The 20,270-nt window shown below is 39.9% G+C and overlaps 7 non-coding genes across 7 annotated transcripts; all 7 read right to left on the bottom strand.

Annotated features, from left to right (window-relative positions):
* Positions 1–589: 589 nt before the first annotated feature.
* On the bottom strand, positions 590–708 carry LOC142347537 (5S ribosomal RNA). Its single transcript, XR_012760524.1, has one exon. It is a non-coding gene; the product is annotated as a 5S ribosomal RNA (ribosomal RNA).
* A 1,324-nt stretch (positions 709–2,032) lies between these two features.
* LOC142347536 (5S ribosomal RNA) lies at positions 2,033–2,151 on the bottom strand. The gene has a single exon (XR_012760523.1). It is a non-coding gene; the product is annotated as a 5S ribosomal RNA (ribosomal RNA).
* Positions 2,152–3,288: 1,137 nt separating this feature from the next.
* LOC142347535 (5S ribosomal RNA) lies at positions 3,289–3,407 on the bottom strand. Its single transcript, XR_012760522.1, has one exon. It is a non-coding gene; the product is annotated as a 5S ribosomal RNA (ribosomal RNA).
* A 1,136-nt stretch (positions 3,408–4,543) lies between these two features.
* On the bottom strand, positions 4,544–4,662 carry LOC142347533 (5S ribosomal RNA). The gene has a single exon (XR_012760520.1). It is a non-coding gene; the product is annotated as a 5S ribosomal RNA (ribosomal RNA).
* A 1,324-nt stretch (positions 4,663–5,986) lies between these two features.
* Positions 5,987–6,105, bottom strand: LOC142347532 (5S ribosomal RNA). Its single transcript, XR_012760519.1, has one exon. It is a non-coding gene; the product is annotated as a 5S ribosomal RNA (ribosomal RNA).
* Positions 6,106–7,241: 1,136 nt separating this feature from the next.
* LOC142346976 (5S ribosomal RNA) lies at positions 7,242–7,360 on the bottom strand. The gene has a single exon (XR_012760007.1). It is a non-coding gene; the product is annotated as a 5S ribosomal RNA (ribosomal RNA).
* A 7,905-nt stretch (positions 7,361–15,265) lies between these two features.
* Positions 15,266–15,384, bottom strand: LOC142347077 (5S ribosomal RNA). The gene has a single exon (XR_012760101.1). It is a non-coding gene; the product is annotated as a 5S ribosomal RNA (ribosomal RNA).
* Between the last annotated feature and the right edge of the window lie 4,886 nt (positions 15,385–20,270).

The raw sequence follows: 20,270 nt of genomic DNA, 5'->3' as shown, positions 1-20,270 counted from the left end.
TTTTTGTGGGCATGCTCCACTTGAGCCATAGTTTGGGATAAAACAAAAAAATCTGGCACAGCGAATCATTTGGGACAGGTTTTTACCGATTTCCAAAAAAGTATCCGCGCTCGATGAGGCTTAACTTTTTCGATCACCGAACTTTGTTTTGGTCACCAAATCGTCAATTTTAGTCCAAATTGGCTCATTTTTTGTGGGCATGCTCCACTTGGGCCATAGTTTGGGATAAAACAAAAAAATCTGGCACAGCGAATCATTTGGGACAGGTTTTTACCGATTTCCAAAAAAGTATCCGCGCTCGATGAGGCTTAACTTTTTCGATCACCGAACTTTGTTTTGGTCACCAAATCGTCAATTTTAGTCCAAATTGGCTCATTTTTTGTGGGCATGCTCCACTTGAGCCATAGTTTGGGATAAAACAAAAAAATCTGGCACAGCGAACCATTTTGGACAAGTTTTTACCAATTTCCAAAAAAGTATCCGCGCTCGATGAGGCTTAACTTTTTCGATCACCGAGGCTTTTTGAGGCTCTAAATTGTGTAAATATCGAATAAAAGTATTCTATGAGGTTTGAATACTCAAAAAAAAAAGCCTACAACACCTGGTGTTCCCAAGCGGTCACCCATCCAAGTACTAACCAGGCCCAATGTTGCTTAACTTCGGTGATCGGACGAGAACCGGTGCATTCAACATGGTATGGTCGTAGGCATTTGCGTAAGTGGGAGCGAATTTATATACAACAGTATTGTATTGTAGTCCTATATTCATATACAGGATCACTTTAACTCGCCGCCTTGCGGTTTGCAAAATAGTCACTTAATACATGCAATTTTAGCCACGGTTGTGTTATAATTTATGCAATTCGTAGCCATACAGTGTATTATGACCAACGCACAAACTTTTTGCTTCCAACCATCCACAATACAGTGGAACGGCCCCAAAACAAGGGAGAGATGAATTGGGTCCGAGGAACCTGTTCAACCGGACATTGAACCGGAAGCATGACTTCAGTGGGTTTAGGTCGGTAATTGGGAAAATCAGTGGCGAATTGCTTTTAGCCTAATTGTTGTGATAAACTTATTAAATAGGTAAGTATCAACTCTATTTGATAAGTTTTATTTGAATGCACTCTGCGTTAGCGGAGTGCAGCCTAAAGAATGGAACTCAGCGATTTGCACTAACTTAAAAGTTAGATTAATAAAGGGAAATTTTACAATTAGTATTGATGTTTCCGAGACAGTTCCAAATATCAAATATACAGTAAACGCAAGCAGGGGAACTATTAGAATGGCCTTTACAAGTATATGGGGTGTGTTTGGAGCAATGGTTATTGCTGAAATTGTCATTTACAAAAAGTATCCGCGCTCGATGAGGCTTAACTTTTTCGATCACCGAACTTTGTTTTGGTCACCAAATCGTCAATTTTAGTCCAAATTGGCTCATTTTTTGTGGGCATGCTCCACTTGAGCCATAGTTTGGGATAAAACAAAAAAATCTGGCACAGCGAATCATTTGGGACAGGTTTTTACCGATTTCCAAAAAAGTATCCGCGCTCGATGAGGCTTAACTTTTTCGATCACCGAACTTTGTTTTGGTCACCAAATCGTCAATTTTAGTCCAAATTGGCTCATTTTTTGTGGGCATGCTCCACTTGGGCCATAGTTTGGGATAAAACAAAAAAATCTGGCACAGCGAATCATTTGGGACAGGTTTTTACCGATTTCCAAAAAAGTATCCGCGCTCGATGAGGCTTAACTTTTTCGATCACCGAACTTTGTTTTGGTCACCAAATCGTCAATTTTAGTCCAAATTGGCTCATTTTTTGTGGGCATGCTCCACTTGAGCCATAGTTTGGGATAAAACAAAAAAATCTGGCACAGCGAACCATTTTGGACAAGTTTTTACCAATTTCCAAAAAAGTATCCGCGCTCGATGAGGCTTAACTTTTTCGATCACCGAGGCTTTTTGAGGCTCTAAATTGTGTAAATATCGAATAAAAGTATTCTATGAGGTTTGAATACTCAAAAGAAAAAGCCTACAACACCTGGTGTTCCCAAGCGGTCACCCATCCAAGTACTAACCAGGCCCAATGTTGCTTAACTTCGGTGATCGGACGAGAACCGGTGCATTCAACATGGTATGGTCGTAGGCATTTGCGTAAGTGGGAGCGAATTTATATACAACAGTATTGTTTTGTAGTCCTATATTCATATACAGGATCACTTTAACTCGCCGCCTTGCGGTTTGCAAAATAGTCACTTAATACATGCAGTTTTAGCCACGTTTGTGTTATAATTTATGCAATTCGTAGCCATACAGTGTATTATGACCAACGCACAAACTTTTTGCTTCCAACCATCCACAATACAGTGGAACGGCCCCAAAACAAGGGAGAGATGAATTGGGTCCGAGGAACCTGTTCAACCGGACATTGAACCGGAAGCATGACTTCAGTGGGTTTAGGTCGGTAATTGGGAAAATCAGTGGCGAATTGCTTTTAGCCTAATTGTTGTGATAAACTTATTAAATAGGTAAGTATCAACTCTATTTGATAAGTTTTATTTGAATGCACTCTGCGTTAGCGGAGTGCAGCCTAAAGAATGGAACTCAGCGATTTGCAATAACTTAAAAGTTAGATTAATAAAGGGAAATTTTACAATTAGTATTGATGTTTCCGAGACAGTTCCAAATATCAAATATACAGTAAACGCAAGCAGGGGAACTATTAGAATGGCCTTTACAAGTATATGGGGTGTGTTTGGAGCAATGTTTATTGCTGAAATTGTCATTTACAAAAAGTATCCGCGCTCGATGAGGCTTAACTTTTTCGATCACCGAACATTGTTTTGGTCACCAAATCGTCAATTTTAGTCCAAATTGGCTCATTTTTTGTGGGCATGCTCCACTTGAGACATAGTTGGGGCTAAAACAAAAAAATTTGGCACAGCGAACCATTTTGGACAAGTTTTCACCAATTTCCAAAAAAGTATCCGCGCTCGATGAGGCTTAACTTTTTCGATCACCGAACTTTGTTTTGGCCACCAAATCGTCAATTTTAGTCCGAAATGGCTCATATTTTGTGGGCATGCTCCACTTGAGCCATAGTTGGGGCTAAAACAAAAAAAATCTGGCACAGCGAACCATTTTGGACAAGTTTTCACCAATTTCCAAAAAAGTATCCGCGCTCGATGAGGCTTAACTTTTTCGATCACCGAGGCTTTTTGAGGCTCTAAAATGTGTAAATATCGAATAAAAGTATTCTATGAGGTTTGAATACTCAAAAGAAAAAGCCTACAACACCTGGTGTTCCCAAGCGGTCACCCATCCAAGTACTAACCAGGCCCAATGTTGCTTAACTTCGGTGATCGGACGAGAACCGGTGCATTCAACATGGTATGGTCGTAGGCATTTGCGTAAGTGGGAGCGAATTTATATACAACAGTATTGTTTTGTAGTCCTATATTCATATACAGGATCACTTTAACTGGCCGCCTTGCGGTTTGCAAAATAGTCACTTAATACATGCAATTTTAGCCACGGTTGTGTTATAATTTATGCAATTCGTAGCCATACAGTGTATTATGACCAACGCACAAACTTTTTGCTTCCAACCATCCACAATACAGTGGAACGGCCCCAAAACAAGGGAGAGATGAATTGGGTCCGAGGAACCTGTTCAACCGGACATTGAACCGGAAGCATGACTTCAGTGGGTTTAGGTCGGTAATTGGGAAAATCAGTGGCGAATTGCTTTTAGCCTAATTGTTGTGATAAACTTATTAAATAGGTAAGTATCAACTCTATTTGATAAGTTTTATTTGAATGCACTCTGCGTTAGCGGAGTGCAGCCTAAAGAATGGAACTCAGCGATTTGCAATAACTTAAAAGTTAGATTAATAAAGGGAAATTTTACAATTAGTATTGATGTTTCCGAGACAGTTCCAAATATCAAATATACAGTAAACGCAAGCAGGGGAGCTATTAGAATGGCCTTTACAAGTATATGGGGTGTGTTTGGAGCAATGGTTATTGCTGAAATTGTCATTTACAAAAAGTATCCGCGCTCGATGAGGCTTAACTTTTTCGATCACCGAACTTTGTTTTGGTCACCAAATCGTCAATTTTAGTCCAAATTGGCTCATTTTTTGTGGGCATGCTCCACTTGAGCCATAGTTGGGGCTAAAACAAAAAAATCTGGCACAGCGAACCATTTTGGACAAGTTTTCACCAATTTCCAAAAAAGTATCCGCGCTCGATGAGGCTTAACTTTTTCGATCACCGAACTTTGTTTTGGCCACCAAATCGTCAATTTTAGTCCGAAATGGCTCATTTTTTGTGGGCATGCTCCACTTGAGCCATAGTTGGGGCTAAAACAAAAAAATCTGGCACAGCGAACCATTTTGGACAAGTTTTCACCAATTTCCAAAAAAGTATCCGCGCTCGATGAGGCTTAACTTTTTCGATCACCGAGGCTTTTTGAGGCTCTAAAATGTGTAAATATCGAATAAAAGTATTCTATGAGGTTTGAATACTCAAAAGAAAAAGCCTACAACACCTGGTGTTCCCAAGCGGTCACCCATCCAAGTACTAACCAGGCCCAATGTTGCTTAACTTCGGTGATCGGACGAGAACCGGTGCATTCAACATGGTATGGTCGTAGGCATTTGCGTAAGTGGGAGCGAATTTATATACAACAGTATTGTTTTGTAGTCCTATATTCATATACAGGATCACTTTAACTGGCCGCCTTGCGGTTTGCAAAATAGTCACTTAATACATGCAATTTTAGCCACGGTTGTGTTATAATTTATGCAATTCGTAGCCATACAGTGTATTATGACCAACGCACAAACTTTTTGCTTCCAACCATCCACAATACAGTGGAACGGCCCCAAAATAAGGGAGAGATGAATTGGGTCCGAGGAACCTGTTCAACCGGACATTGAACCGGAAGCATGACTTCAGTGGGTTTAGGTCGGTAATTGGGAAAATCAGTGGCGAATTGCTTTTAGCCTAATTGTTGTGATAAACTTATTAAATAGGTAAGTATCAACTCTATTTGATAAGTTTTATTTGAATGCACTCTGCGTTAGCGGAGTGCAGCCTAAAGAATGGAACTCAGCGATTTGCAATAACTTAAAAGTTAGATTAATAAAGGGAAATTTTACAATTAGTATTGATGTTTCCGAGACAGTTCCAAATATCAAATATACAGTAAACGCAAGCAGGGGAACTATTAGAATGGCCTTTACAAGTATATGGGGTGTGTTTGGAGCAATGGTTATTGCTGAAATTGTCATTTACAAAAAGTATCCGCGCTCGATGAGGCTTAACTTTTTCGATCACCGAACTTTGTTTTGGTCACCAAATCGTCAATTTTAGTCCAAATTGGCTCATTTTTTGTGGGCATGCTCCACTTGAGCCATAGTTGGGGCTAAAACAAAAAAATTTGGCACAGCGAACCATTTTGGACAAGTTTTCACCAATTTCCAAAAAAGTATCCGCGCTCGATGAGGCTTAACTTTTTCGATCACCGAACTTTGTTTTGGCCACCAAATCGTCAATTTTACTCCGAAATGGCTCATTTTTTGTGGGCATGCTCCACTTGAGCCATAGTTGGGGCTAAAACAAAAAAATCTGGCACAGCGAACCATTTTGGACAAGTTTTCACCAATTTCCAAAAAAGTATCCGCGCTCGATGAGGCTTAACTTTTTCGATCACCGAACTTTGTTTTGGCCACCAAATCGTCAATTTTAGTCCGAAATGGCTCATTTTTTGTGGGCATGCTCCACTTGAGCCATAGTTGGGGCTAAAACAAAAAAATCTGGCACAGCGAACCATTTTGGACAAGTTTTCACCAATTTCCAAAAAAGTATCCGCGCTCGATGAGGCTTAACTTTTTCGATCACCGAGGCTTTTTGAGGCTCTAAAATGTGTAAATATCGAATAAAAGTATTCTATGAGGTTTGAATACTCAAAAGAAAAAGCCTACAACACCTGGTGTTCCCAAGCGGTCACCCATCCAAGTACTAACCAGGCCCAATGTTGCTTAACTTCGGTGATCGGACGAGAACCGGTGCATTCAACATGGTATGGTCGTAGGCATTTGCGTAAGTGGGAGCGAATTTATATACAACAGTATTGTTTTGTAGTCCTATATTCATATACAGGATCACTTTAACTGGCCGCCTTGCGGTTTGCAAAATAGTCACTTAATACATGCAATTTTAGCCACGGTTGTGTTATAATTTATGCAATTCGTAGCCATACAGTGTATTATGACCAACGCACAAACTTTTTGCTTCCAACCATCCACAATACAGTGGAACGGCCCCAAAATAAGGGAGAGATGAATTGGGTCCGAGGAACCTGTTCAACCGGACATTGAACCGGAAGCATGACTTCAGTGGGTTTAGGTCGGTAATTGGGAAAATCAGTGGCGAATTGCTTTTAGCCTAATTGTTGTGATAAACTTATTAAATAGGTAAGTATCAACTCTATTTGATAAGTTTTATTTGAATGCACTCTGCGTTAGCGGAGTGCAGCCTAAAGAATGGAACTCAGCGATTTGCAATAACTTAAAAGTTAGATTAATAAAGGGAAATTTTACAATTAGTATTGATGTTTCCGAGACAGTTCCAAATATCAAATATACAGTAAACGCAAGCAGGGGAACTATTAGAATGGCCTTTACAAGTATATGGGGTGTGTTTGGAGCAATGGTTATTGCTGAAATTGTCATTTACAAAAAGTATCCGCGCTCGATGAGGCTTAACTTTTTCGATCACCGAACTTTGTTTTGGTCACCAAATCGTCAATTTTAGTCCAAATTGGCTCATTTTTTGTGGGCATGCTCCACTTGAGCCATAGTTGGGGCTAAAACAAAAAAATTTGGCACAGCGAACCATTTTGGACAAGTTTTCACCAATTTCCAAAAAAGTATCCGCGCTCGATGAGGCTTAACTTTTTCGATCACCGAACTTTGTTTTGGCCACCAAATCGTCAATTTTACTCCGAAATGGCTCATTTTTTGTGGGCATGCTCCACTTGAGCCATAGTTGGGGCTAAAACAAAAAAATCTGGCACAGCGAACCATTTTGGACAAGTTTTCACCAATTTCCAAAAAAGTATCCGCGCTCGATGAGGCTTAACTTTTTCGATCACCGAGGCTTTTTGAGGCTCTAAAATGTGTAAATATCGAATAAAAGTATTCTATGAGGTTTGAATACTCAAAAGAAAAAGCCTACAACACCTGGTGTTCCCAAGCGGTCACCCATCCAAGTACTAACCAGGCCCACTGTTGCTTAACTTCGGTGATCGGACGAGAACCGGTGCATTCAACATGGTATGGTCGTAGGCATTTGCGTAAATGGGAGCGAATTTATATACAACAGTATTGTTTTGTAGTCCTATATTCATATACAGGATCACTTTAACTGGCCGCCTTGCGGTTTGCAAAATAGTCACTTAATACATGCAATTTTAGCCACGGTTGTGTTATAATTTATGCAATTCGTAGCCATACAGTGTATTATGACCAACGCACAAACTTTTTGCTTCCAACCATCCACAATACAGTGGAACGGCCCCAAAACAAGGGAGAGATGAATTGGGTCCGAGGAACCTGTTCAACCGGACATTGAACCGGAAGCATGACTTCAGTGGGTTTAGGTCGGTAATTGGGAAAATCAGTGGCGAATTGCTTTTAGCCTAATTGTTGTGATAAACTTATTAAATAGGTAAGTATCAACTCTATTTGATAAGTTTTATTTGAATGCACTCTGCGTTAGCGGAGTGCAGCCTAAAGAATGGAACTCAGCGATTTGCAATAACTTAAAAGTTAGATTAATAAAGGGAAATTTTACAATTAGTATTGATGTTTCCGAGACAGTTCCAAATATCAAATATACAGTAAACGCAAGCAGGGGAACTATTAGAATGGCCTTTACAAGTATATGGGGTGTGTTTGGAGCAATGGTTATTGCTGAAATTGTCATTTACAAAAAGTATCCGCGCTCGATGAGGCTTAACTTTTTCGATCACCGAACTTTGTTTTGGTCACCAAATCGTCAATTTTAGTCCAAATTGGCTCATTTTTTGTGGGCATGCTCCACTTGAGCCATAGTTTGGGATAAAACAAAAAAATCTGGCACAGCGAATCATTTTGGACAGGTTTTTACCGATTTCCAAAAAAGTATCCGCGCTCGATGAGGCTTAACTTTTTCGATCACCGAACTTTGTTTTGGTCACCAAATCGTCAATTTTAGTCCAAATTGGCTCATTTTTTGTGGGCATGCTCCACTTGAGCCATAGTTTGGGATAAAACAAAAAAATCTGGCACAGCGAATCATTTTGGACAGGTTTTTACCGATTTCCAAAAAAGTATCCGCGCTCGATGAGGCTTAACTTTTTCGATCACCGAACTTTGTTTTGGTCACCAAATCGTCAATTTTAGTCCAAATTGGCTCATTTTTTGTGGGCATGCTCCACTTGAGCCATAGTTTGGGATAAAACAAAAAAAATGTGGCACAGCGAATCATTTTGGACAGGTTTTTACCGATTTCCAAAAAAGTATCCGCGCTCGATGAGGCTTAACTTTTTCGATCACCGAACTTTGTTTTGGTCACCAAATCGTCAATTTTAGTCCAAATTGGCTCATTTTTTGTGGGCATGCTCCACTTGAGCCATAGTTTGGGATAAAACAAAAAAATCTGGCACAGCGAATCATTTTGGACAGGTTTTTACCGATTTCCAAAAAAGTATCCGCGCTCGATGAGGCTTAACTTTTTCGATCACCGAACTTTGTTTTGGTCACCAAATCGTCAATTTTAGTCCAAATTGGCTCATTTTTTGTGGGCATGCTCCACTTGAGCCATAGTTTGGGATAAAACAAAAAAATCTGGCACAGCGAGTCATTTTGGACCGGTTTTTACCGATTTCCAAAAAAGTATCCGCGCTCGATGAGGCTTAACTTTTTCGATCACCGAACTTTGTTTTGGTCACCAAATCGTCAATTTTAGTCCAAATTGGCTCATTTTTTGTGGGCATGCTCCACTTGAGCCATAGTTTGGGATAAAACAAAAAAATCTGGCACAGCGAATCATTTTGGACAGGTTTTTACCGATTTCCAAAAAAGTATCCGCGCTCGATGAGGCTTAACTTTTTCGATCACCGAACTTTGTTTTGGTCACCAAATCGTCAATTTTAGTCCAAATTGGCTCATTTTTTGTGGGCATGCTCCACTTGAGCCATAGTTTGGGATAAAACAAAAAAATCTGGCACAGCGAATCATTTTGGACAGGTTTTTACCGATTTCCAAAAAAGTATCCGCGCTCGATGAGGCTTAACTTTTTCGATCACCGAACTTTGTTTTGGTCACCAAATCGTCAATTTTAGTCCAAATTGGCTCATTTTTTGTGGGCATGCTCCACTTGAGCCATAGTTTGGGATAAAACAAAAAAATCTGGCACAGCGAATCATTTTGGACAGGTTTTTACCGATTTCCAAAAAAGTATCCGCGCTCGATGAGGCTTAACTTTTTCGATCACCGAACTTTGTTTTGGTCACCAAATCGTCAATTTTAGTCCAAATTGGCTCATTTTTTGTGGGCATGCTCCACTTGAGCCATAGTTTGGGATAAAACAAAAAAATCTGGCACAGCGAATCATTTTGGACAGGTTTTTACCGATTTCCAAAAAAGTATCCGCGCTCGATGAGGCTTAACTTTTTCGATCACCGAACTTTGTTTTGGTCACCAAATCGTCAATTTTAGTCCAAATTGGCTCATTTTTTGTGGGCATGCTCCACTTGAGCCATAGTTTGGGATAAAACAAAAAAATCTGGCACAGCGAATCATTTTGGACAGGTTTTTACCGATTTCCAAAAAAGTATCCGCGCTCGATGAGGCTTAACTTTTTCGATCACCGAACTTTGTTTTGGTCACCAAATCGTCAATTTTAGTCCAAATTGGCTCATTTTTTGTGGGCATGCTCCACTTGAGCCATAGTTTGGGATAAAACAAAAAAATCTGGCACAGCGAATCATTTTGGACAGGTTTTTACCGATTTCCAAAAAAGTATCCGCGCTCGATGAGGCTTAACTTTTTCGATCACCGAACTTTGTTTTGGTCACCAAATCGTCAATTTTAGTCCAAATTGGCTCATTTTTTGTGGGCATGCTCCACTTGAGCCATAGTTTGGGATAAAACAAAAAAATCTGGCACAGCGAATCATTTTGGACAGGTTTTTACCGATTTCCAAAAAAGTATCCGCGCTCGATGAGGCTTAACTTTTTCGATCACCGAACTTTGTTTTGGTCACCAAATCGTCAATTTTAGTCCAAATTGGCTCATTTTTTGTGGGCATGCTCCACTTGAGCCATAGTTTGGGATAAAACAAAAAAATCTGGCACAGCGAATCATTTTGGACAGGTTTTTACCGATTTCCAAAAAAGTATCCGCGCTCGATGAGGCTTAACTTTTTCGATCACCGAACTTTGTTTTGGTCACCAAATCGTCAATTTTAGTCCAAATTGGCTCATTTTTTGTGGGCATGCTCCACTTGAGCCATAGTTTGGGATAAAACAAAAAAATCTGGCACAGCGAATCATTTTGGACAGGTTTTTACCGATTTCCAAAAAAGTATCCGCGCTCGATGAGGCTTAACTTTTTCGATCACCGAACTTTGTTTTGGTCACCAAATCGTCAATTTTAGTCCAAATTGGCTCATTTTTTGTGGGCATGCTCCACTTGAGCCATAGTTTGGGATAAAATAAAAAAATCTGGCACAGCGAATCATTTTGGACAGGTTTTTACCGATTTCCAAAAAAGTATCCGCGCTCGATGAGGCTTAACTTTTTCGATCACCGAACTTTGTTTTGGTCACCAAATCGTCAATTTTAGTCCAAATTGGCTCATTTTTTGTGGGCATGCTCCACTTGAGCCATAGTTTGGGATAAAACAAAAAAATCTGGCACAGCGAATCATTTTGGACAGGTTTTTACCGATTTCCAAAAAAGTATCCGCGCTCGATGAGGCTTAACTTTTTCGATCACCGAACTTTGTTTTGGTCACCAAATCGTCAATTTTAGTCCAAATTGGCTCATTTTTTGTGGGCATGCTCCACGTGAGCCATAGTTTGGGATAAAACAAAAAAATCTGGCACAGCGAATCATTTTGGACAGGTTTTTACCGATTTCCAAAAAAGTATCCGCGCTCGATGAGGCTTAACTTTTTCGATCACCGAACTTTGTTTTGGTCACCAAATCGTCAATTTTAGTCCAAATTGGCTCATTTTTTGTGGGCATGCTCCACTTGAGCCATAGTTTGGGATAAAACAAAAAAATCTGGCACAGCGAATCATTTTGGACAGGTTTTTACCGATTTCCAAAAAAGTATCCGCGCTCGATGAGGCTTAACTTTTTCGATCACCGAACTTTGTTTTGGTCACCAAATCGTCAATTTTAGTCCAAATTGGCTCATTTTTTGTGGGCATGCTCCACTTGAGCCATAGTTTGGGATAAAACAAAAAAATCTGGCACAGCGAATCATTTTGGACAGGTTTTTACCGATTTCCAAAAAAGTATCCGCGCTCGATGAGGCTTAACTTTTTCGATCACCGAACTTTGTTTTGGTCACCAAATCGTCAATTTTAGTCCAAATTGGCTCATTTTTTGTGGGCATGCTCCACTTGAGCCATAGTTTGGGATAAAACAAAAAAATCTGGCACAGCGAATCATTTTGGACAGGTTTTTACCGATTTCCAAAAAAGTATCCGCGCTCGATGAGGCTTAACTTTTTCGATCACCGAACTTTGTTTTGGTCACCAAATCGTCAATTTTAGTCCAAATTGGCTCATTTTTTGTGGGCATGCTCCACTTGAGCCATAGTTTGGGATAAAACGAAAAAATCTGGCACAGCGAATCATTTTGGACAGGTTTTTACCGATTTCCAAAAAAGTATCCGCGCTCGATGAGGCTTAACTTTTTCGATCACCGAACTTTGTTTTGGTCACCAAATCGTCAATTTTAGTCCAAATTGGCTCATTTTTTGTGGGCATGCTCCACTTGAGCCATAGTTTGGGATAAAACAAAAAAATCTGGCACAGCGAATCATTTTGGACAGGTTTTTACCGATTTCCAAAAAAGTATCCGCGCTCGATGAGGCTTAACTTTTTCGATCACCGAACTTTGTTTTGGTCACCAAATCGTCAATTTTAGTCCAAATTGGCTCATTTTTTGTGGGCATGCTCCACTTGAGCCATAGTTTGGGATAAAACAAAAAAATCTGGCACAGCGAATCATTTTGGACAGGTTTTTACCGATTTCCAAAAAAGTATCCGCGCTCGATGAGGCTTAACTTTTTCGATCACCGAATTTTGTTTTGGTCACCAAATCGTCAATTTTCGTCCAAATTGGCTCATTTTTTGTGGGCATGCTCCACTTGAGCCATAGTTTGGGATAAAACAAAAAAATCTGGCACAGCGAATCATTTTGGACAGGTTTTTACCGATTTCCAAAAAAGTATCCGCGCTCGATGATGCTTAACTTTTTCGATCACCGAACTTTGTTTTGGTCACCAAATCGTCAATTTTAGTCCAAATTGGCTCATTTTTTGTGGGCATGCTCCACTTGAGCCATAGTTTGGGATAAAACAAAAAAATCTGGCACAGCGAATCATTTTGGACAGGTTTTTACCGATTTCCAAAAAAGTATCCGCGCTCGATGAGGCTTAACTTTTTCGATCACCGAACTTTGTTTTGGTCACCAAATCGTCAATTTTAGTCCAAATTGGCTCATTTTTTGTGGGCATGCTCCACTTGAGCCATAGTTTGGGATAAAACAAAAAAATCTGGCACAGCGAACCATTTTGGACAGGTTTTTACCGATTTCCAAAAAAGTATCCGCGCTCGATGAGGCTTAACTTTTTCGATCACCGAACTTTGTTTTGGTCACCAAATCGTCAATTTTAGTCCAAATTGGCTCATTTTTTGTGGGCATGCTCCACTTGAGCCATAGTTTGGGATAAAACAAAAAAATCTGGCACAGCGAATCATTTTGGACAGGTTTTTACCGATTTCCAAAAAAGTATCCGCGCTCGATGAGGCTTAACTTTTTCGATCACCGAACTTTGTTTTGGTCACCAAATCGTCAATTTTAGTCCAAATTGGCTCATTTTTTGTGGGCATGCTCCACTTGAGCCATAGTTTGGGATAAAAGAAAAAAATCTGGCACAGCGAATCATTTTGGACAGGTTTTTACCGATTTCCAAAAAAGTATCCGCGCTCGATGAGGCTTAACTTTTTCGATCACCGAACTTTGTTTTGGTCACCAAATCGTCAATTTTAGTCCAAATTGGCTCATTTTTTGTGGGCATGCTCCACTTGAGCCATAGTTTGGGATAAAACAAAAAAATCTGGCACAGCGAATCATTTTGGACAGGTTTTTACCGATTTCCAAAAAAGTATCCGCGCTCGATGAGGCTTAACTTTTTCGATCACCGAACTTTGTTTTGGTCACCAAATCGTCAATTTTAGTCCAAATTGGCTCATTTTTTGTGGGCATGCTCCACTTGAGCCATAGTTTGGGATAAAACAAAAAAATCTGGCACAGCGAATCATTTTGGACAGGTTTTTACCGATTTCCAAAAAAGTATCCGCGCTCGATGAGGCTTAACTTTTTCGATCACCGAACTTTGTTTTGGTCACCAAATCGTCAATTTTAGTCCAAATTGGCTCATTTTTTGTGGGCATGCTCCACTTGAGCCATAGTTTGGGATAAAACAAAAAAATCTGGCACAGCGAACCATTTTGGACAGGTTTTTACCGATTTCCAAAAAAGTATCCGCGCTCGATGAGGCTTAACTTTTTCGATCACTGAACTTTGTTTTGGTCACCAAATCGTCAATTTTAGTCCAAATTGGCTCATTTTTTGTTGGCATGCTCCACTTGAGCCATAGTGTGGGATAAAACAAAAAAATCTGGCACAGCGAATCATTTTGGACAGGTTTTTACCGATTTCCAAAAAAGTATCCGCGCTCGATGAGGCTTAACTTTTTCGATCACCGAACTTTGTTTTGGTCACCAAATCGTCAATTTTAGTCCAAATTGGCTCATTTTTTGTGGGCATGCTCCACTTGAGCCATAGTTTGGGATAAAACAAAAAAATCTGGCACAGCGAACCATTTTGGACAGGTTTTTACCGATTTCCAAAAAAGTATCCGCGCTCGATGAGGCTTAACTTTTTCGATCACCGAACTTTGTTTTGGTCACCAAATCGTCAATTTTAGTCCAAATTGGCTCATTTTTTGTGGACATGCTCCACTTGAGCCATAGTTTGGGATAAAACAAAAAAATCTGGCACAGCGAATCATTTTGGACAGGTTTTGACCGATTTCCAAAAAAGTATCCGCGCTCGATGAGGCTTAACTTTTTCGATCACCGAACTTTGTTTTGGTCACCAAATCGTCAATTTTAGTCCAAATTGGCTCATTTTTTGTGGGCATGCTCCACTTGAGCCATAGTTTGGGATAAAACAAAAAAATCTGGCACAGCGAACCATTTTGGACAGGTTTTTACCGATTTCCAAAAAAGTATCCGCGCTCGATGAGGCTTAACTTTTTCGATCACCGAACTTTGTTTTGGTCACCAAATCGTCAATTTTAGTCCGAATTGGCTCATTTTTTGTGGGCATGCTCCACTTGAGCCATAGTTTGGGATACAACAAAAAAATCTGGCACAGCGAATCATTTCGGACAGGTTTTTACCGATTTCTAAAAAAGTATCCGCGCTCGATGAGGCTTAACTTTTTCGATCACCGAACTTTGTTTTGGTCACCAAATCGTCAATTTTAGTCCAAATTGGCTCATTTTTTGTGGGCATGCTCCACTTGAGCCATAGTTTGGGATAAAACAAAAAAATCTGGCACAGCGAATCATTTTGGACAGGTTTTTACCGATTTCCAAAAAAGTATCCGCGCTCGATGAGGCTTAACTTTTTCGATCACCGAACTTTGTTTTGGTCACCAAATCGTCAATTTTAGTCCAAATTGGCTCATTTTTTGTGGGCATGCTCCACTTGAGCCATAGTTTGGGATAAAACAAAAAAATCTGGCACAGCGAACCATTTTGGACAAGTTTTTACCAATTTCCAAAAAAGTATCCGCGCTCGATGAGGCTTAACTTTTTCGATCACCGAGGCTTTTTGAGGCTCTAAAATGTGTAAATATCGAATAAAAGTATTCTATGAGGTTTGAATACTCAAAAGAAAAAGCCTACAACACCTGGTGTTCCCAAGCGGTCACCCATCCAAGTACTAACCAGGCCCAATGTTGCTTAACTTCGGTGATCGGACGAGAACCGTTGCATTCAACATGGTATGGTCGTAGGCATTTGCGTAAGTGGGAGCGAATTTATATACAACAGTATTGTTTTGTAGTCCTATATTCATATACAGGATCACTTTAACTCGCCGCCTTGCGGTTTGCAAAATAGTCACTTAATACATGCAGTTTTAGCCACGTTTGTGTTATAATTTATGCAATTCGTAGCCATACAGTGTATTATGACCAACGCACAAACTTTTTGCTTCCAATCATCCACAATACAGTGGAACGGCCCCAAAACAAGGGAGAGATGAATTGGGTCCGAGGAACCTGTTCAACCGGACATTGACCGGAAGCATGACTTCAGTGGGTTTAGGTCGGTAATTGGGAAAATCAGTGGCGAATTGCTTTTAGCCTAATTACTGTGATAAACTTATTAAATAGGTAAGTATCAACTCTATTTGATAAGTTTTATTTGAATGCACTCTGCGTTAGCGGAGTGCAGCCTAAAGAATGGAACTCAGCGATTATTAATCTAACTTAAAAGTTAGATTAATAAAGGGAAATTTTACAATTAGTATTGATGTTTCCGAGACAGTTCCAAATATCAAATATACAGTAAACGCAAGCAGGGGAACTATTAGAATGGCCTTTACAAGTATATGGGGTGTGTTTGGAGCAATGGTTATTGCTGAAATTGTCATTTACAAAAAGTATCCGCGCTCGATGAGGCTTAACTTTTTCGATCACCGAACTTTGTTTTGGTCACCAAATCGTCAATTTTAGTCCAAATTGGCTCATTTTTTGTGGGCATGCTCCACTTGAGCCATAGTTTGGGATAAAACAAAAAAATCTGGCACAGCGAATCATTTTGGACAGGTTTTTACCGATTTCCAAAAAAGTATCCGCGCTCGATGAGGCTTAACTTTTTCGATCACCGAACTTTGTTTTGGTCACCAAATCGTCAATTTTAGTCCAAATTGGCTCATTTTTTGTGGGCATGCTCCACTTGAGCCATAGTTTGGGATAAAACAAAAAAATCTGGCACAGCGAATCATTTTGGACAGGTTTTTACCGATTTCCAAAAAAGTATCCGCGCTCGAGGAGGCTTAACTTTTTCGATCACCGAACTTTGTTTTGGTCACCAAATCGTCAATTTTAGTCCAAATTGGCTCATTTTTTGTGGGCATGCTCCACTTGAGCCATAGTTTGGGATAAAACAAAAAAATCTGGCACAGCGAATCATTTTGGACAGGTTTTTACCGATTTCCAAAAAAGTATCCGCGCTCGATGAGGCTTAACTTTTTCGATCACCGAACTTTGTTTTGGTCACCAAATCGTCAATTTTAGTCCAAATTGGCTCATTTTTTGTGGGCATGCTCCACTTGAGCCATAGTTTGGGATAAAACAAAAAAATCTGGCACAGCGAATCATTTTGGACAGGTTTTTACCGATTTCCAAAAAAGTATCCTCGCTCGATGAGGCTTAACTTTTTCGATCACCGAACCTTGTTTTGGTCACCAAATCGTCAATTTTAGTCCAAATTGGCTCATTTTTTGTGGGCATGCTCCACTTGAGCCATAGTTTGGGATAAAACAAAAAAATCTGGCACAGCGAATCATTTTGGACAGGTTTTTACCGATTTCCAAAAAAGTATCCGCGCTCGATGAGGCTTAACTTTTTCGATCACCGAACTTTGTTTTGGTCACCAAATCGTCAATTTTAGTCCAAATTGGCTCATTTTTTGTGGGCATGCTCCACTTGAGCCATAGTTTGGGATAAAACAAAAAAATCTGGCACAGCGAATCATTTTGGACAGGTTTTTACCGATTTCCAAAAAAGTATCCGCGCTCGATGAGGCTTAACTTTTTCGATCACCGAACTTTGTTTTGGTCACCAAATCGTCAATTTTAGTCCAAATTGGCTCATTTTTTGTGGGCATGCTCCACTTGAGCCATAGTTTGGGATAAAACAAAAAAATCTGGCACAGCGAATCATTTTGGACAGGTTTTTACCGATTTCCAAAAAAGTATCCGCGCTCGATGAGGCTTAACTTTTTCGATCACCGAACTTTGTTTTGGTCACCAAATCGTCAAATTTAGTCCAAATTGGCTCATTTTTTGTGGGCATGCTCCACTTGAGCCATAGTTTGGGATAAAACAAAAAAATCTGGCACAGCGAATCATTTTGGACAGGTTTTTACCGATTTCCAAAAAAGTATCCGCGCTCGATGAGGCTTAACTTTTTCGATCACCGAACTTTGTTTTGGTCACCAAATCGTCAATTTTAGTCCAAATTGGCTCATTTTTTGTGGGCATGCTCCACTTGAGCCATAGTTTGGGATAAAAGAAAAAAATCTGGCACAGCGAATCATTTTGGACAGGTTTTTACCGATTTCCAAAAAAGTATCCGCGCTCGATGAGGCTTAACTTTTTCGATCACCGAACTTTGTTTTGGTCACCAAATCGTCAATTTTAGTCCAAATTGGCTCATTTTTTGTGGGCATGCTCCACTTGAGCCATAGTTTGGGATAAAACAAAAAAATCTGGCACAGCGAATCATTTTGGACAGGTTTTTACCGATTTCCAAAAAAGTATCCGCGCTCGATGAGGCTTAACTTTTTCGATCACCGAACTTTGTTTTGGTCACCAAATCGTCAATTTTAGTCCAAATTGGCTCATTTTTTGTGGGCATGCTCCACATGAGCCATAGTTTGGGATAAAACAAAAAAATCTGGCACAGCGAATCATTTTGGACAGGTTTTTACCGATTTCCAAAAAAGTATCCGCGCTCGATGAGGCTTAACTTTTTCGATCACCGAACTTTGTTTTGGTCACCAAATCGTCAATTTTAGTCCAAATTGGCTCATTTTTTGTGGGCATGCTCCACTTGAGCCATAGTTTGGGATAAAACAAAAAAATCTGGCACAGCGAATCATTTTGGACAGGTTTTTACCGATTTCCAAAAAAGTATCCGCGCTCGATGAGGCTTAACTTTTTCGATCACCGAACTTTGTTTTGGTCACCAAATCGTCAATTTTAGTCCAAATTGGCTCATTTTTTGTGGGCATGCTCCACTTGAGCCATAGTTTGGGATAAAACAAAAAAATCTGGCACAGCGAATCATTTTGGACAGGTTTTTACCGATTCCCAAAAAAGTATCCGCGCTCGATGAGGCTTAACTTTTTCGATCACCGAACTTTGTTTTGGTCACCAAATCGTCAATTTTAGTCCAAATTGGCTCATTTTTTGTGGGCATGCTCCACATGAGCCATAGTTTGGGATAAAACAAAAAAATCTGGCACAGCGAATCATTTTGGACAGGTTTTTACCGATTTCCAAAAAAGTATCCGCGCTCGATGAGGCTTAACTTTTTCGATCACCGAACTTTGTTTTGGTCACCAAATCGTCAATTTAGTCCAAATTGGCTCATTTTTTGTGGGCATGCTCCACTTGAGCCATAGTTTGGGATAAAACAAAAAAATCTGGCACAGCGAATCATTTTGGACAGGTTTTTACCGATTTCCAAAAAAGTATCCGCGCTCGATGAGGCTTAACTTTTTCGATCACCGAACTTTGTTTTGGTCACCAAATCGTCAATTTTAGTCCAAATTGGCTCATTTTTTGTGGGCATGCTCCACTTGAGCCATAGTTTGGGATAAAACAAAAAAATCTGGCACAGCGAATCATTTTGGACAGGTTTTTACCGATTCCCAAAAAAGTATCCGCGCTCGATGAGGCTTAACTTTTTCGATCACCGAACTTTGTTTTGGTCACCAAATCGTCAATTTTAGTCCAAATTGGCTCATTTTTTGTGGGCATGCTCCACTTGAGCCATAGTTTGGGATAAAACAAAAAAATCTGGCACAGCGAATCATTTTGGACAGGTTTTTACCGATTTCCAAAAAAGTATCCGCGCTCGATGAGGCTTAACTTTTTCGATCACCGAACTTTGTTTTGGTCACCAAATCGTCAATTTTAGTCCAAATTGGCTCATTTTTTGTGGGCATGCTCCACTTGAGCCATAGTTTGGGATAAAACAAAAAAATCTGGCACAGCGAATCATTTTGGACAGGTTTTTACCGATTTCCAAAAAAGTATCCGCGCTCGATGAGGCTTAACTTTTTCGATCACCGAACTTTGTTTTGGTCACCAAATCGTCAATTTTAGTCCAAATTGGCTCATTTTTTGTGGGCATGCTCCACTTGAGCCATAGTTTGGGATAAAACAAAAAAATCTGGCACAGCGAATCATTTTGGACAGGTTTTTACCGATTTCCAAAAAAGTATCCGCGCTCGATGAGGCTTAACTTTTTCGATCACCGAACTTTGTTTTGGTCACCAAATCGTCAATTTTAGTCCAAATTGGCTCATTTTTTGTGGGCATGCTCCACTTGAGCCATAGTTTGGGATAAAACAAAAAAATCTGGCACAGCGAACCATTTTGGACAGGTTTTTACCGATTTCCAAAAAAGTATCCGCGCTCGATGAGGCTTAACTTTTTCGATCACCGAACATTGTTTTGGTCACCAAATCGTCAATTTTAGTCCGAATTGGCTCATTTTTTGTGGGCATGCTCCACTTGAGCCATAGTTTGGGATAAAACAAAAAAATCTGGCACAGCGAATCATTTTGGACAGGTTTTTACCGATTTCCAAAAAAGTATCCGCGCTCGATGAGGCTTAACTTTTTCGATCACCGAACTTTGTTTTGGTCACCAAATCGTCAATTTTAGTCCAAATTGGCTCATTTTTTGTGGGCATGCTCCACTTGAGCCATAGTTTGGGATAAAACAAAAAAATCTGGCACAGCGAATCATTTTGGACAGGTTTTTACCGATTTCCAAAAAAGTATCCGCGCTCGATGAGGCTTAACTTTTTCGATCACCGAACTTTGTTTTGGTCACCAAATCGTCAATTTTAGTCCAAATTGGCTCATTTTTTGTGGGCATGC

The sequence above is a fragment of the Convolutriloba macropyga genome, chromosome 9 (assembly GCF_964194025.1).
Source record: "Convolutriloba macropyga chromosome 9, txConMacr16.3, whole genome shotgun sequence".
Taxonomy (NCBI): Eukaryota; Metazoa; Xenacoelomorpha; order Acoela; family Convolutidae; genus Convolutriloba; species Convolutriloba macropyga.
This window is presented reverse-complemented; position numbering and strand designations above follow the sequence as displayed.